Genomic DNA, 16,726 nt, shown 5'->3' with positions numbered 1-16,726 from the left:
TATTCTCTCATTTGTTTTTTCCAACTGTTGTAGATTAAAGAGATCCCACGTTAAGTGTGTGGTTACTTTTTATGCACTAAAAGATGAGTTGTTACTTCATATTTTACTAGCCTTTGAATACATTATTTTTTACTTGAATGTTTCAAGCTCTTTGTTAACAAAATAAGTCTACTGTCAGTGGTAACAAGTTAATTCAAGTATATGTATTAACAGGATTCCCAGGCCCTAATAACCATTACTTCCTGCATTCATAATAAAAACAGTGTGAGAAGGCTATGTTCTCACACATCAAACAAAACTTCAGGACAGCCCAGTTAAATGATTTGCCAACATACTATTTGATACAGGACTAGCATTTTCTGAGTCTTTCTCAATTATGCACAGAGTTGTTTAGGACACACCAGGTTAAATGCTCATCAGCACTGCTAAACTGATTTAAATTATTTATTCCATGTTTTGAGATAACTTTGGCAATCTTAAAATAAGAGGCTGAATGATGCAAAGCATTTTTTAAACAGTTTTCCAAACCTTAATGTGTTTCTTTACAACATATGGTATAGTCATTGTTTAAAGGCAGGTTCTCAGCAGTGCACATCTTTCACTACAGGGATCGAAACTGGGGACCCATCTGCTCAGATCTATTAAATTCTCAATACAGTTTCAAACATTTGCTGAACTGATGACACTTTCAAATACGGCAGGATTTTTATAACGTAGGTGAATAACAGGAACATGGTTTCACTTTAAACAAAAACATCTTAAATTGTTGTCAGAGAAAAGAAGAAAGGGAATAAACAGCTGCAGTACTGAATCATGTTAAACACAATGCAGGGCTGTGTGATACAAGCTCCAAGTTATAAAGCTTTCTTTTTTCCTTTAAACTAAGGAATGTGCAAATGGTAATCACACTGGCTCAACAGAAAAGCACTTTATAGCACAAGCAAAAACGTGGAGGTGATCTCTTTTATTAGGGCAACTAAAAATATAAAGAAGTAGTCTTTGAGAAATTTTATTTTAATTTGTTTTATCAGAGCTTGTGAGCAGTAAAAAGGAAAATCAAAGGGTTGCCCTGTGTGGTTCCTCTCAGTGAAATAATCAGCTTTGAAGTTATTCTTTGGATAACACAAGACACTGGGTTAAGTCAGGGGCACCTCCTCAGGATTTACTCCCATTTGACACAGCACTGCCAAACATATGTAAATTTTATACCAAACTAAGTGTGAAAACATTTATTATACTAAAAACCTCCATGAGCATTATGATTGTTTCCTAAATAACTGCACAGCTGAGAAAAAGATAGCGGCAAACACAGGAGAGTAAAATCAAGGAAAATCTAAGGGGAAAAATATAAAATGAAAGAAAAACATAACCACTGATCCATCAATATTCTTCATCAATATCACAGTTCACCAAGTCATCAGTTATGACAACTCAGACAACAAAGGATATGTACCTATAGACAGAATAAATGAAATCAGATTTGTTGCCAATCTGAGAGCCATCATATTTTCAGTTATTTACGTTCATTTAAAGAAGCACATACCTATTAACGATAATTAAAATGCCTGCTGTAACTGAAAATCTGCTTATTTTTTACCTTATATGTTATTTCTGTTAATTCACTGATTTTATTGTCTAACACAAATGGGAAAAAAATACAAATAGAACAGAGAAGAGACAGAAAAAGAAAAACAAAACAAAACAACATATACTGTAAAATGAGAAAAAAACCCAGATCTCCTCATGGCAGCAGTATCTTGAATTACAAACATCCATACAAGTTCAGGCTTTTCTACAGAGTTTTTAAACTGGACGTATTCTACCTTGTCCCACAGCTTTCCATAGCATCTTGCAACAGAAATCTGCATATATTGGAATAGCTGTTGACAAAAGCTAAGGCCTTGCCTAAACTCTCTCATCCAAGATAAAGCACACATTCAAAGTAAAACAATTACTTAAAAAATATTGCAAAAATCTAAACTCTCTCCGTAGGGACATTTTTATTCCCAAATAAAAACATCCAAGAGTGACGGTAAGAAGAAAAACCTCTGAATTGTTTTAATACAGTTCATAATTTGTCTCCTGTACACAATCTTGGAATCACAGAATGGCTTGGTTTGGAAGGGACCTTAAAGCTTGTCTCATTTCAACCACCCTGCCATGGGCTGGAACACCTTCCACCAGACCAGATCACCCAGGGCCCCATCCAGCCTGGCCCTGAACACTTCAGGGATAGGATAGCCACAGCTTCTCCAGGCAACCTGTGCCAGGGCTTCCCCATCACCACAGGGAAGAATTTCTTCAGAATATCTAATCTAAAATTTACCCTCTTCTGGTATAAAGCCATTGCCCTTGACATATCTCTCCATGCCCTTGTAAGTCCCTCTCCAGTTCACTTGTAGCCCCTTTGAGTAGTGGAAGGGACTCTAAGGTCTTCCCAGAACTTTGTCTTCTCCATCCCTTCCCTCCACTGCATCCACCACGCCACACAGGTTGGTGTCATCAGCAAAATTGCTGAGGGTGCCCTCAGTCCCACTGTCCACATTGAACAGCACCAGTCCTGATGCCATCCCAAGGAACAGCACTCATCCCTGGTCTCCACTTGGACATTCAGCCACTGAATGCAACCCTTCAAGTGCAACCAGCCAGCCAATTCCTTATCCACTAAGTGTTCCAGCCATCAAATCCCTCTCTCTCCAGTTTAGAGACAAGGATGTTGTGTGGGACAGTGTCCTACTGAGCTTTGCACAAGTTCAGTAGATGACACCAGTTGCTCTACCTTTATCCATCAAGGCTGGAACCATGCTGTAGAAGGTGAGAAAATTTGACAGTCATAACTTGCCTTTAACAAAAAAAAGATCACACCTCCTCCTACACTGTTCAGATAGTTCAATGAACACCACACATTTTTGTTCATTGTTCATTCGAGGGCACAAAACATTTGCAGAATGTGTGAGTTTTTGATGCTGGTACAGTCATTACAGTTTCCTTGTGGTTCTTCCATACAATCTCATTATTAGCAAACTGTAGCTTTTGCTTGATGCATATTTATTATCAGGTGACTATTTTATCATCAAAATATACTTACTGGATGACTATATTAAATTAATTGAAAAATTCTATTTCTTGACAGCAAATACAGTAGGAAAATATATTGAAGTTATTATTTACACTTTTTATAATACTTTGCCACTGGTATATGTCGTAGCAGTTCAGATATGCTGTGGCTTTCCAGCAAAGCAATCTCAGACAAAACAGCACAAAATTCCTCAAAATAATCTAGGTGAATTTTAAATGATATGTAGGAATAATATCATGCCAAAGTGAAGACAAGCATAAGAAGAAGGCAATAAACAAAAAATCCTAGGTGTCAAATCGTATTTGTGGAATCTGTGGAAACCTCATCAAAGTGAACAAGATTTGTGTCAAAGGCAGTTTTTGTGATGTCCAAGTAAAACTGAGTAAATGTGCTTGGAAATCTGTGTCTCAACAAGACTAAAATAGCTCCACGTGGGGCTGTAAAAGAACAACAATTGACAGCAATTGAGGCTTCAGGTACTGCAGCTGCCATTTCAGAGCTGCAGGTGCAGAACAGGATGAGCAGAGGACATTCCTGAAAGGCAGAGAAATTCAGAATGGAACACAGGCTCTCAATTTTGAATGCTATCTCTGGATATCAAAGAAAAAATTACTGATGCATAAAAAATACAGCAGTAAGTATTGCAACTAATCTAGTGCAATAAATTTTCCTGCATTTTGATAGTGGATGGGAATATGAAGATGCTCAGGCCTCTGAAGAGTCCTTTTGTACAGTAACATTCATATCACAGTAGTAAGAAATGTAGGATACTTTCAGTCCTCAGCCACAGACCCTTCATCTTTCGTAACATTCTGCTTGTTGAGTGAAGATTTTAATGAAAACAGTATTTCAGAACTTCCTTCCTTTGGGAGTATATGTCCTCACCTTAACCTTATTTTAACATTGTTTTTGTGTGGGCGTTTATTGTATTGCAGAGTATGGCAAATCTGATAAGAGAAAAGCCATGACTGAGCCCAGCCTTATTGTATCAGAATGGCTGAAATAATTACATATCCTGGAAAACCTGGGAACTTCTGATCCTACTTTCAGACACAGAATGGATACACAGTTTTTGATTACAGAAAATAGTCTTGCAGTCCCACACAAAGCTAAACTTCAGTTGTATTCATCAACATGGCTCATTTCCTGGGCTTTGGGAGAAAAACTGTTTCTTGCACAACCCAGTGAACTGAGAATAATAGGAATGATATGCTTGATGACAGCAGCAACATAGAATCTGAAACATATCTCAGAAGACTGCACTTTTGAATTAAAATATGAATGTCATAGAGAGAGCACACAGGATGTTTGATCCCAAAAGGTTTCTTTCTTTCAGTACCCTATAAACTACAGCTGTAGCTGTCAACCACCCATTGCTTGGCTAGTTAATACTCCCCATTCTAACTTGCTTCTCAAAAGATCCCAACACTTATTAAAAGACTACAAACCCCAGTAATTTATGTTCTAGTTTCCAAAGGAAAGAAAATTATTTCATCTAAATTTTATTTTATTATAGCTTCTTCTCATGCCTTGTGATAAAAAAAAAGAAGAAAAAGTGTAATTGATGGGGTTTGTTACTTCATAGAAAGTAATTTTTAAGATAAAATGGAAATAATATTTCCACTTCTTGGTGTATCTTTTTGAAAAGAGAGCTTCTTCTGCTGTCACCATAAAACCAATTATTTAATTGAGAAATGATCCCTGCTGATTCCACCTGAGTCTGTTAGTACCACACTGAATTTCAAAAGTTGTTGGCTGCTGCAGGACAGTGGCCTTCACACAACATGACAATATGACAACAAATCTATATTCTTGGAGAGTGTATTCAATCCCTAACACCTCACCAGCCTCAGATACAATAACACCTGTCCAATTACTTTGAATTTATTAAGCACATTCATATTGATACCTGGATTCCCATGTATACCTAGAGGAAAATCAAAGAAGATTGGACAACTGAGTGTGACAACAGTTCCTGGCAGCATGCACAACAGAAATGGTTCACTCTGAAAAAATTATTCAAACTTGTCTATAGGGAATTCCAACCCTTCCATAGTTCTTACTATGACCAACCATATTGACATATATTTTCTTGAACATTTGCATTTTTAAAAGTAATCCTACCAGAAAGAAACTACAGTTTAAGAGATACCCTTTACAGGCAACCCTCTTCAAAATTATTCCTAATATACTTTCCTGTGCTTCTGGTAACTGTCAAAAATTGGCTTCATATCAAATGGAATATTGGTCTGATTTAATACAGCATTTCCTGTTTGAATATTTAACTAATTCCATTTCTTTTCTCCAGGGCTTGAGTTTTCACTGGGAAAGCATATTGCAAGAGGCTCCAGTGAAGGCTGTTTCGGTGCTCATTTCCTGAGACTGATCTTGACTTCTGAGAGAATTATCCATTTACTTTAGAGAGCTGCTAACTCTTAAAATGGTCAAGATGTCTGTCCTCACAACTATTTGCTTCACAACTCTCACAGTAGAATTTAGTTGGGATCATCTGAAAGCTTGTTCCATAAAAGCAAGGACTCCAAATTTCCCAACTGTTACAAGTGAAATTTCTGAAGTTTGTGCATGTAAAAATGAACACTCTGTATGTATACATGAAAGGGAAAGGAGACTTGGACAACAAACAATACATTTAGCTCTTCAGAAAACAGCAAGGCTCCTTAGGACTCAGCTCATTAATTTTCCCAGAGAGATATGCAATTGAAATTCAGTGAGAGCTAAACACTTGACTCCCTTAGGATCTCTAAAATCCCAGATGAAGTGATATTTAACTAATTCCCACACAAACAGAAATCAGCCATTTGGCAGCATGTTGCAATGCAATTGTTGGTCGGTCCCCAGCACAGCATTAATGACATCATGAGAAGCTCCCATGTCCCGTCCCTGGGGAGCCCAGAGCCATCACCTGGGGTGGGGTTCAGGGGAAGGGGTGCACGTGGAGGAGCCTCTCACTACCTGCAGCAAGGTTGTGAATGTGCATTCAGCTTCCCACTAGCACCTTTTGTTCCTCAGAAGCTTGGATATTCTATATATTAGAAATAATATATTCTTTGGGTGTGCCCATCCTCACATATCATGTAAAATCAATGAAATTATATTTCTCCCTTTGACTTACATGAAATCAGACTCATATGGAAAGATTTACTCTTGAATAGCAAGAGTTTTTCTCTCCTTTCCCTGCCTCATTCTTGGTGTCCTGGCTTTGCTGCCAGGAATTTCTGAAGTGGTGAGCTCACTCTCCCCCTCCTCCTTCCTCTCGTCCTTTCTCCCCTTACCCTGCCCGTCGCAGGGTTTCAATGGGCTCCTGCAGTCACTCGGGCGGACAGCATTCCGTTGCCAGGCAACTCCCTGAAAAGAAGCACATGCTGCTGCGGCGCAGACAGAGCGTGCCCGTCTGCTCCAGTGATGCTGTGGCCTAATTTCTACCTCTCTTGTGCTGGATACAAAAGGGAACATCTCCAGAGCTGAGGGTTAGGGAGTACTGAATTCTCTGCACTTTTTTTTTTGTTGTTTGTTTTTCCCCCGCTCTCCTGATCGGGAGCATCCCCTTCCATCCGAGGGCCCCCAGAAGTCATGCATGTCTAATCTGCATGCATGCGTTTGGGACTGCTCCCTGGGCTTGCAGAATACTGACAACTTTCTGTTAGCTTTTGGCTGAGTTAATAGTACTTATGGAGATCTGCTAAGCCTCCCTGTAGCTCTCCCACAAACGCAGTTTTGCATGTAAATTCTCAAAGCCATTCATCTTTTCCTACCTGACTCTTTATTGCCTGGTTGTTTGGGTTTTTTTAAAGGCCTCTTTAGGGAATGTAAGTATAGCCTTTCTTATTTCCCCTCCTTTCACCATGCTTTCCTGGGAACAAAGAACAGCAAACTAAGAAATTCCTTTGGTTTTTCCAAAGCCTGAAGAAAGATCACTGCTTTATCCATGGATTTAGTTTTGGAACTGCCTAATCTTCTCAAAGGGCAGACCCATACGTATTCAGATTTCATGGTTTGAACTCAGCCCTGCAATCACAATCCTCCACTGTCTCTTACAGACAGTATTATTATTAGGTAAAAACAAGCTGTCAGATAAGAGGCAAGTTTCCTCACATCTACTGCTAGTTTCCCTAAATTTCCTGTTAGCATGTTTTCCACAGGAAGGTTGCCTATGCTGGTTGCCTGTTGTCAGCTGTGGCACCAACTCAGCAGCTCACTCAGCCTGCAAGCCAACTTGAACCTCAGAGAGAAGCTGCACTATATTCAGCCTGACAGAGTCTAATATTGCTCTGGTGCTCTGGGTATTCCACCAATCCTCCCCTCACTTCTGGATCAACTCTGAAGTCCCAGTCCTAATTTACAAATCCCTAATTTGGTTAGTGCACATCTACTTTAAGGGCAGCCAAGAACCCTCATCACTGATCCCTGGAGTCAGCACTGTACTACGGATTTCTTCCAGCATAGATATATCAACACAACAGTGACAAAGCATAACCTCCAGCTGCCATTGCTGCACCAGTAAATGCCTGGTTCACCCTCCTTTCTACCACCAGGGCAGCACATTTGTCAGCTTTGTTTGTGCCTCCAGAAGTGTCCTGGAATTCAACAGGCAAAATCTAGTGGCATGGGAAAACATGTAAATCACAGTTGCCCTAAAATAGATAAAGTCAGGGTCACTGTCACTGAGCACATTATAAGAAAGGCCCTGTAAGACACAGAGATCCAACAGCTCTGTAGAAGACAAGTTCCAGCCCAAATGTTCCAATTTTTTCCAATGGCACAGTACTCAGGTGACAGCAGACACTTCTCATTCCAGTGTACTTAACGTGCATAGTGCTGTGGATAAGACTCTGCTTACCTTTTGCTTATCTCCTACACAAAAAATCAGAACTGTTCAACTGTGTGGCAGCAATAGTAAACTCAAATGCACTGGCAAAGTCTCATCCTTTTGGAGTGGAAGAGTCCTTTCTTCAGTCCCTGAGTGTCACACACTACAAAATCACCATGTTATTTACAAAATGTTTTGAGACTGTCTGGAAAAAGAAAGGTGCTATATACAGGCACAACAAGGGTTAGGACTTGCATGAGTCACACATACACAGCTTTCAGTATTACACAACTCCTCAAACATCCCTCTTCCCCAAACACTCTATAAGATGAAACATGTGCAACTTTTCTCCCTCAAAAACACAACAGCAGTAAAGAAACAACAAAGTGTCTTAATATTACATTAAAAATTCCCACTCCCACAAGAAGTCAGTCTGAAGGGGAAAATAAAGCCCCAGAACTGCTTCTGGCTATGGCAAAGCTAATAGAAAAATAATAATAAAAATAATTAGATGATCCTTTGCCAAACAGGTAATGAACTGAAGTTAAAAACACAAGCCAGTTTGCCATACAGACACCAACTTTTTACTCATTGTCCAGAGGCAGTCCATGTGTTTTTCTATGTATTTTTGGATCCTGCATCAATTCAAGATGATACTACAGTTTGGCCCATGGCCAGAAACTGGCAAGTGAAATAATGTTCCAGTATACGCACTGCGAACACACAGCTGGCTTCAAAGGGAAATGGACTAATCCTACTTCATTTCCCTTCTTCAGTACGTGTTTAAAGAGCTTTGGTGCACTGAAGGAAATCGACCAGAATTCATTAGTTCCCTTCTGATTCAGCTCATTGCTGCTGGAAAGGGAAACAAGTCGGAATTGCAGGATCCTACTCAATTTCCTTTTGGAGCAGACTTTAAGCCAATTCTGCTCTCAGTTGTACACACACTGATATTCACTAATGATGCACAAATTCAAATGCAACACCTCCCCAAGGTGCCTAAACATATGAAGACTATGAAGGGAAGAAGAAAAATTAAATAATCTATTGCACTTCATACCACGGAGAACTTTTGGCTGAGAATACTCCTGAGAAAGAAACTCAGAAAATTGGGAGAACTTCTACAAAGAGACACATGAGTAAGGAGAGATAGAAAAACCCAGGTGAGACTAAGAGAAGAGCACAATGAAGGAAAATAATAATAATTTTTAAAATGCATAATATTCATTTTCTGCTATCCAATGAAAAATTACAGCAAACTAAAACACTGATTTTAATAGCTAAAGCAAATGCTAGGGATTATTTTGAACCTGTTTGGATAAGGTTTTGCAAATGGAGACATGAAGATAAATAATTTGCTTTGGACAGAAAGTTTTTCTTCCCACTCATCATCAGATCTTTCAATTTGTCTCTTCAGAGTTCTTATTATATTTTATGAGCCTTCTTAAGGTTCTGCAATGGGGTTTCAATTCAATTATTCCCTGTTCAGTTTAAGACCACTGCTTTTGAGACCATAAGCCAGAACCCACACTCTTCCAAAGCAAACCTACAATTAACCACCTAAGCAGAAAGTGGCTTGTGACAAGAAAAGCAGAATTGAAGAAAGCTACAGGGTTCATGATGGGACCATGGCTTCACTTGAGTCAAATAAGCACAACATGTAAAAATCACTTTGTGTAACTGCAGTGAAGACAAAGGAGTATTATTGCTGTAATGAACTGTCTCTTAAGCTTGAACTGCAATACTTTAAATACTAAGCAGCCTTATGAATTTGGCTTCCCCACTAATTACAAATCCATTAGCTTGAAGCAGTATACTGCAAAGAAAATGGGCCCTGGAGTTGAAATCAGCCAAAAAGCCTTTAAATTATCAACACTGTCTCTCAGATGGGTGACTCCAAACTCTTCAGGTTTTAGCAGCTTTTATTGTCTGAAATTCTAGGGCTGTTTAGGGACCTCTTTGTGACAAATTAAAAATTTGATTCCTTACCAGTTAGCTGCAGAAATCCAACACAGACACAATTTATATCCTGCACTAATAGCTTCTCAGCACAGGAAGACTAAGGACAATTAGAGAGCAAGTAATGGCTCAGTGATTCTGTAGAACACTGTACCACCTACAGAGCCAGTTAAAATGAGAATATTTTCCTTTATAATTCTATGTCAACCTCAGTTTACAGCTTTAACTTATATCATTAGACCACAATTTAAGATGTTATTCAACCCACTCTAGAAAAAGCTGCATGACATTTATAATTTACAAGGACTGACAGCTTCATATAGACCCACTGGGATAGCCACTGCAATAACAGACAATCCATTCTCTTTGCATGTACAATTCATTTTCTCACTCCAAAGATAAAGGTTGAATGTCTCATCCCTCTTTATGAATAGATATTGTATAGGAAGAAACCTGTCACCACTTGTGGATATCATCACAAACAAAAAATACTCAAAAGAAATTTTACATTTTACAGCTCAAATATTCAAAGTCAAAATCAGTTTATCAGGCATTATCCTCATTTTTATTGGTTAACGTGCTTTAAAGGACACAACAGTAGATCATACAACAGCAATTCTAGCTCAATTAGACCAGCCAATATATTTTTAAATTATTTCTTCCTTGCTACATTTATGTCTCTGTTATTATGATTCTTATTTACTAAATTGATTGCACAAAATATTTCCTTTTGTATTGCCTTGGCAGAACCAGCATTCTCTTTCTTCCTACCTGCCCAGTTTTGCTGTCTCTCGTAAAGAACCATTTCCTTTTGTTCATGCTGTGCATACATATGACTTAAAGTTAATTTAGCATCACCTCAGAATTCAAATTTCCCTCCAAACTGAATAAGTTGCTCTGGAAAAAGATTATTTTAAATGTAACTAAGCCCTTAACAGAGATGAGACTTTTGTTTTCACTGTCGGAAATATTTCAGCTTGCAAAACAACAAAACCCTCCCTTGGTTCCTAATGTAAAGAGCCATGGGTTCCTTTTGTGAAAATAAAATTGCAGGGCAGAATGAGAAATGTGGTTCAATAACCTACCCAACCGCAGAGAAAGAGTTACTATTTACAAATTGGAGTTAGTGTATGGCAAGGAGAATTGAGCTCTTGGAGACATAACAGGAAAAGAAAACTTCCTTTGATTTACATCAGAGATGTCTCTTAGACTTCATAGGGGAGGCAGTGAAATACTGAGGGAGAGAAATTAAATCCAGTGGCAAGAGGCAGAACACCTGCCCTACTGCCATTCCTTCACAGGTACCAAAAGTGACCACGTTTGTCTGCAAGCAGGATTTAATACACTGTGGAGACCGACTGGCTGTCTGGTGGAGGAAAGTAGGGAAAAGAAAGCAACCAGGAGCTAGGAAACATCACTGCACACAGTGCAAATGCTTGTGCAGACCACCCTGGCCACTGCATATTGCTTAAGCAACTCATCCTTCTATTTATCCATAATTAGGAAGGAAGGAGATTGTGGATATGCAGAGATTGTGGATACACATGGCCTTACAGTGACCTTGGTAATAGGTCCTCTGGAAATACATGATGGTTACTTCAACTTACAGACATGGATATATCCCCTTCGTTTATCAACCATACGTCCTAGTGCCAATCCCTTTAAGAAGAGCTAGATGACTCCATGATAAGAGATTTGCTATATACAAACTTATTCTCACTAATAAGCTTAGCTTATGACTTGTCAGTATTATCCCATCCCTTAATTCTTCAAATATGAAATATCACAAACCACTAGCAACACTCCCTCTAAGCAATAGTCTCCTAAGCATGAGGTTCAGAATTTTGACATTTCTAAATAATCCACATATTTCTCAATTAATTGCCAAATGTGTGCTTTAGTAATTGTGCCCAAACCAAGAAAAATGAGTCTTTTATCAGAAAGTCCAGTGACTAAACTCCAGGTGAAAAAAAAAGAATGTATTAAAATTTTCATCTTCTCTTCAACCTTGTATTAAGCAGGTGTCTATTTACCAGGGATTTAGGAAGACTCCAAATAGAATGCAGCCTATTGTTATGCATTAAAAAAGTGAACTTTCTGTATGAGAATATCCTCACTTGCTTCACTGTACTGTTCAGAATATGTGATGTGTATCTACTGAGAAATGTGGAGAAATCAACCCACCACAGCTATTAGAAAATATTGTGTTTGACACTAACCCGTCCAGCTGGCTTCTTTGTTTTCTCAATAGCCTTTGTAGCTTCCTTGAGTTGTTTTCTGAGATCTTCCTTTGGCTTGTCATGTTTACAGCACTAGGAGAGGGAGAAACAAAGCAATTTTAAAACTTGCTGAGAAGTACTTCATGTGCTATTAACAGTGACCTTCCTACTCCCAATTCTATTTGTTCTTCTTCCTCTACAAAGTGGGCCAAATCTTCCCATTTAAAATCTGAGCACTCTTCAACAGTCAGGTCTCTGAGAAAAGCATTCAAAACTAAGTCCTGAGATGTCCTGACCTTCTGGAAAGCTTAGAGTCCCATTCTAAGAAGGCAACAGAGTCACTTAGCAGGTTGAAATCTAGTGATGAATTAGAGTACACCCCAATTCTGAGCACCTTCACAGCAGGTACAGGAAGTGTTAATCACAGCAGTGCCAGTCTCCAGTCAAGGAAAACCCAGGTACACGTCTTCTCAGGATGATTAACAGCACAGACAAACATGCCTTTGCAAAGGGCTGTGCCCTAGGCTACTGCCCACTGGCTGTTGCTCAGCTCCTCATCAGGCTCACTTCAGAGGAAGCAAACCCCTATCAGAGGAAATCACTAACGCTTATCTCTGCTGTATGTTCACCTGAGCATTTCTCGCTGTGTTTCAAGTAAGGTCACCAGGTAAACAGAGTTTGATGACCTGGATGACTTTGTCTGGAATCGATGGTCGTGCCTTAGAGGGGTAGTTCTGTCTGAAAGTGTGGCTTTACACTGAACTTTGGTGTAAATATAGGTGAGCACAGAAGCTGACCTGTCAGACAGCTCTGTCAGCCAGCCCCTCCCAGCTCAGTGGCAGAAAAGACTTGTTCCTGGCTCACTGTAAGGTAATCACAAGGGGAAATTTGTAGATGCTCAGATTCTCCATCCACAAGAACTTCTGGGGGTTTATTTGTATCTTGACCCTTCAAGTGATAAAAGCTTGTACCCAGTTCTTGAATCTAATGTTCAATTTTGCTAACTCTCCCTCCCCAAGGAAGGCAGCTGAAGTTTTAGCTTTGTGCTAATGACTGTCTTAAGTTGACAGCGAAAAAAAAAAGCACTACCAGTCTTTGTTAATTGAATAACTACAACAAAGGTAGTGCCACTGCAAACCTGGATAACTGACACAGCAAATTGAAAGGTGGGCATTTAAAGTATATTTCACAAGGTGTAACTTAGTATCTTTCATATCTTATTTTCCAGTTAGATGGGTTCAAGTCTACAGATCATAAAATCCGGAATGTAACTACAAAAATTTGAAAATCTAACAGACAGACCTTGACAGTCACACAGTCAAATCACATACAGCAGCCAAGGAAAATTAACAGGAATATCCTCTGCAATCCAGTAGAAAGGGTAATCTATCAAGACCTGAGAAACAGAATCTTCAGAATAAAGCAACCACCACTGCTGTCAGGTAATGTATTTAGTCATTCTGAATGAAGGACAGTTAAACCAAAAACCTGTTATGTAGATTTGCATTTTCATTTGTTAAAAGGAGATGGGGGATGCCAGGTTAATCACTATTTTTCTGTGTCTCTGGTACCAGCTGTTAACCATACAATCATGCTAGATCTTTAAAAACCAGCAGAATGGAGAGTGGAAAGGCCCACAGTAGCACTACAGAACTACAGCAGCAGTCCTGCATGCCCTCCCCACAATCTGGAACACCATGAAGTTAATAAATATCTGCAGGTTTTGCTCAACAGACAAGAGGAGAGAGGAGGCCCAGCAGTGAAGGGTGGCTGCAGTCTGAGCAGAGTGCAGGTCACACTGCTGTCCCCAGCCTGGCACGAGGCTGTATGCCTGCATGTAGGCTCCACAGCTTTTAATCACACTAGCTGCTCAGAGCTGAAAACTGTGATCATATACTTCTTACTGTCTCTAGAAGAAAATAAAACCCCACATATTTCCAGAATTCAGGATTGTTTTATCACATGAAACCCTGACATATCAGGTTTGCAAAGTGAGGCATTCCGAATGAAGGCCCAGATCTTATAGAGATGTGATGAACTTGGCACTCTGTAATCCCAGTGCCTGAAAATTAGAGGAACTTGAATTTCTAGGTATTTAGACCATTGTGAAAATCTCATTTCAGTTCTGTAAAAACGAATCAACTTCAATCCCAAAAGCTACATTTATCAGTCTGTTCTGACTGAATTTAAGATTTATCCTATTTCTTACTGACATGTGGGAGCCATCCATAAAGGACCACTAGTACAGACATTTGAATGATAAAAGCTTGTTTTGACTTTTTCTCCAAAATGAAAATGACCATCCTTCCTTTGTCCAAAATTCATGAGAATTCTATAAGCTGAGAGCAGTATAAGCAAATTAAAAAATCTCCCTAAATGAAATGTCTGCAATTAAAAGAAATGTAGAAGAAAGAGTATGACCTTTATAATTATTCAGAATTATTCAGTATATAAATTATATACTAGATACTAGATACTCAGAATTTGCTGAATATCTTTGTCAAAATCTTTTTCAAAATAAAATTTGATTTTTCTTATGATGGTGAATGCAAAAGCTGAAATCATACCTAATTCAAATCACAGCACTCTAATCTATGAAATTATCTCAGCTCACAGAAGGAGAGGTCTGTGATGTTTGCCTGGTAGGTCTGAGAGAGAAAACTCTCAGTTCAAAAATTTCAACTCTAATGACAGAGTGTGCAGAATGCCCCACATTACCTTCTGGCTAAGAACAACTTTTAGAAAGCTTTAGCAGTTTATCATCACTATATGGTAATGATGACTTTTCTCAGACACAAAGAATTATGGTTTTTATCAATGGCTCATGCCAAATCCAAGTCTTGAAAGAAATCAGCTCAAAGCAGGTGCACTGAGCTGTCAGACCTTGAAATTTGTTTTGAAACCAACCACCTGTTAGTGTAATTGTGTAGCTGTTCTTCCTGGCTTATGGGATTTCAGTTCAGCTGTTGTTCTCATGCTAACGCTTATTTCCTCTAGGAATCAGTCTGTCCATTTCCACCACCCTACAAACTTCTGTGTGACTGCCTTCACAGGCTGAGCCAATGGATAAATGCAGAATGTCTGACGGAGAACCCTTGACCAATAACACACTTTGTTTACAAAATACTTCACAATTGCTGTAAGAAAATGGCTCAAAAATAGCCTTTAACATCCTCTGTGACACACTTAATAATTTAGATGACTCGTCTCTGCTTCTTGTTTGTTTCAGACAGCAACAAAGAACACTTTTAATGGGCAATCTCAAAGATCAGACTTAGTGCTGGTGCCTGACTCACATCTACTGATAACAGAGCACTGTTCCTGCTGCTGAAACCAAGTCTGAGTCAGCATTCCCATCACAACTTTCTGTTTCTAAAGGTTTATAACTTCACCAGAAGTTGACTCTGGGTTAGAGGTTAGCAAGGATATGGAACACTTAATTTTCACACTTTTATCTCACATGTAGGCAGATTTTTTTCTTCTGGGTTTTGTCAGTTAAGTGTTCCATCAGAAGGACAATGGCTTCAGATGGTTTCTGTAAATGAGAAATGTCATGTAAGAAAGAACAATGTCCTTGCACTTAAGGGCCAAGCCAGAACTGCAGTCCCTTTATGCTCCACTTTGCTGTTTCCAGCACCCTTTGGACATCAGCCACCCCAGAAAAAGAACTGGACACTTGGGTGAGAACAATAGCAGAGCTGTTCCTTAAACATCTCCTGTGCCAGCCAGTCCCACTCATCTGGCAGCTCCACACTGCCCTCCAGGGAGGGCCACCATCAAACTTACCGTGTTTCCCTCAGTTTCCCACTGGCAGGAGAGAATTCCTTGGGAGGAAACACATAAAATACAGCTGACATAAACATGAAAATGTGTATATCTTATGACATAAAAAAAGAGTAAAAAAAATTATAAAGATTAAATATTCTGTGTGTTCTTATTCATGCATGGATAACTTGTATCCAAACGTCTTCTTCAAGCACCATATTGAAGGAAACAATGAAGAATTTATGGATAACAGCTCATAAATATATGCAGCACTGTATGTCCAATGCACACAGATATTTCATCATGTAAGACATCACTACTGAGTTTATGTACGATATGAAACGTGAGCTTTTTGCAGTTATTTCAAATAATTTTGGTACACAAAACCTGCAGACAAGATATCTCCTATTTAAATGTATTGCCCATCCCTGGCTGCAGAGCATGTTGCCTTGTGTTTATCAGAGGGAACAATTCCAAAATGCTTTGAGAAACTCAATTGTTATCATTGTCTGAAGTTAAAAAGACTACACCTTTGTATAGAGTTCTGTCAAAAGAAATCCTGCTGCTTATCATAAGCACGTACTTCCCCGAAGTTCCTGTTTTTTTAGGAGTTTTATTAATTGCAAGTGTTGTTTACTAGAGGAAAGCCATGACTGAAGCTCTAAAACAAAGAGAATAGTTGCAACTTTAATCCTTTCAATAAGCCTTTGTTTCCCATTGACTAAAAACTTCCTAAAGGAAGTAGAGCTGCGAAAATCCAGGAAGGAATTGGATTTGCCAAATTTTGTTCCTACTTGGATCTAGATGCAAAGGCTTTGTTATTCATTGTACAAATGTTTTAGCAAAAAGAGAATGATCAATTACAAAAATACACTT

General features: G+C 38.9%; 1 protein-coding gene and 1 long non-coding RNA gene across 4 annotated transcripts in view; one reads left to right on the top strand and one right to left on the bottom strand.

The window, feature by feature from the left end:
- The window catches only part of THSD7B (thrombospondin type 1 domain containing 7B), a 490,174-nt gene that overhangs the window by 469,932 nt on the left and 3,516 nt on the right, over positions 1–16,726 (bottom strand). Inside the window, exon 2 of the mRNA XM_064435254.1 lies at positions 12,086–12,178. The gene's annotated coding sequence lies outside the window, so the exon portion shown is untranslated. The remainder of the gene's footprint in view (positions 1–12,085; positions 12,179–16,726) is intronic.
- LOC135309219 (uncharacterized) lies at positions 6,447–15,976 on the top strand. Of its 3 annotated transcripts, XR_010369501.1 has the most exons (4): positions 6,447–6,567; positions 13,314–13,527; positions 13,660–13,877; positions 15,083–15,291. It is a non-coding gene; the product is annotated as an uncharacterized LOC135309219 (long non-coding RNA). The 3 variants fall into 3 exon arrangements; XR_010369503.1 differs by lacking the exons at positions 13,660–13,877; positions 15,083–15,291 and adding an exon at positions 15,720–15,976; XR_010369502.1 differs by lacking the exons at positions 13,660–13,877; positions 15,083–15,291 and adding an exon at positions 15,315–15,976.

Source organism: Passer domesticus, chromosome 10 (genome assembly GCF_036417665.1).
Source record: "Passer domesticus isolate bPasDom1 chromosome 10, bPasDom1.hap1, whole genome shotgun sequence".
NCBI lineage: Eukaryota > Metazoa > Chordata > Aves > Passeriformes > Passeridae > Passer > Passer domesticus.
The sequence above is the reverse complement of the archived record's forward strand: the minus strand, read 5'-3'. Positions and strand labels throughout refer to the sequence as shown.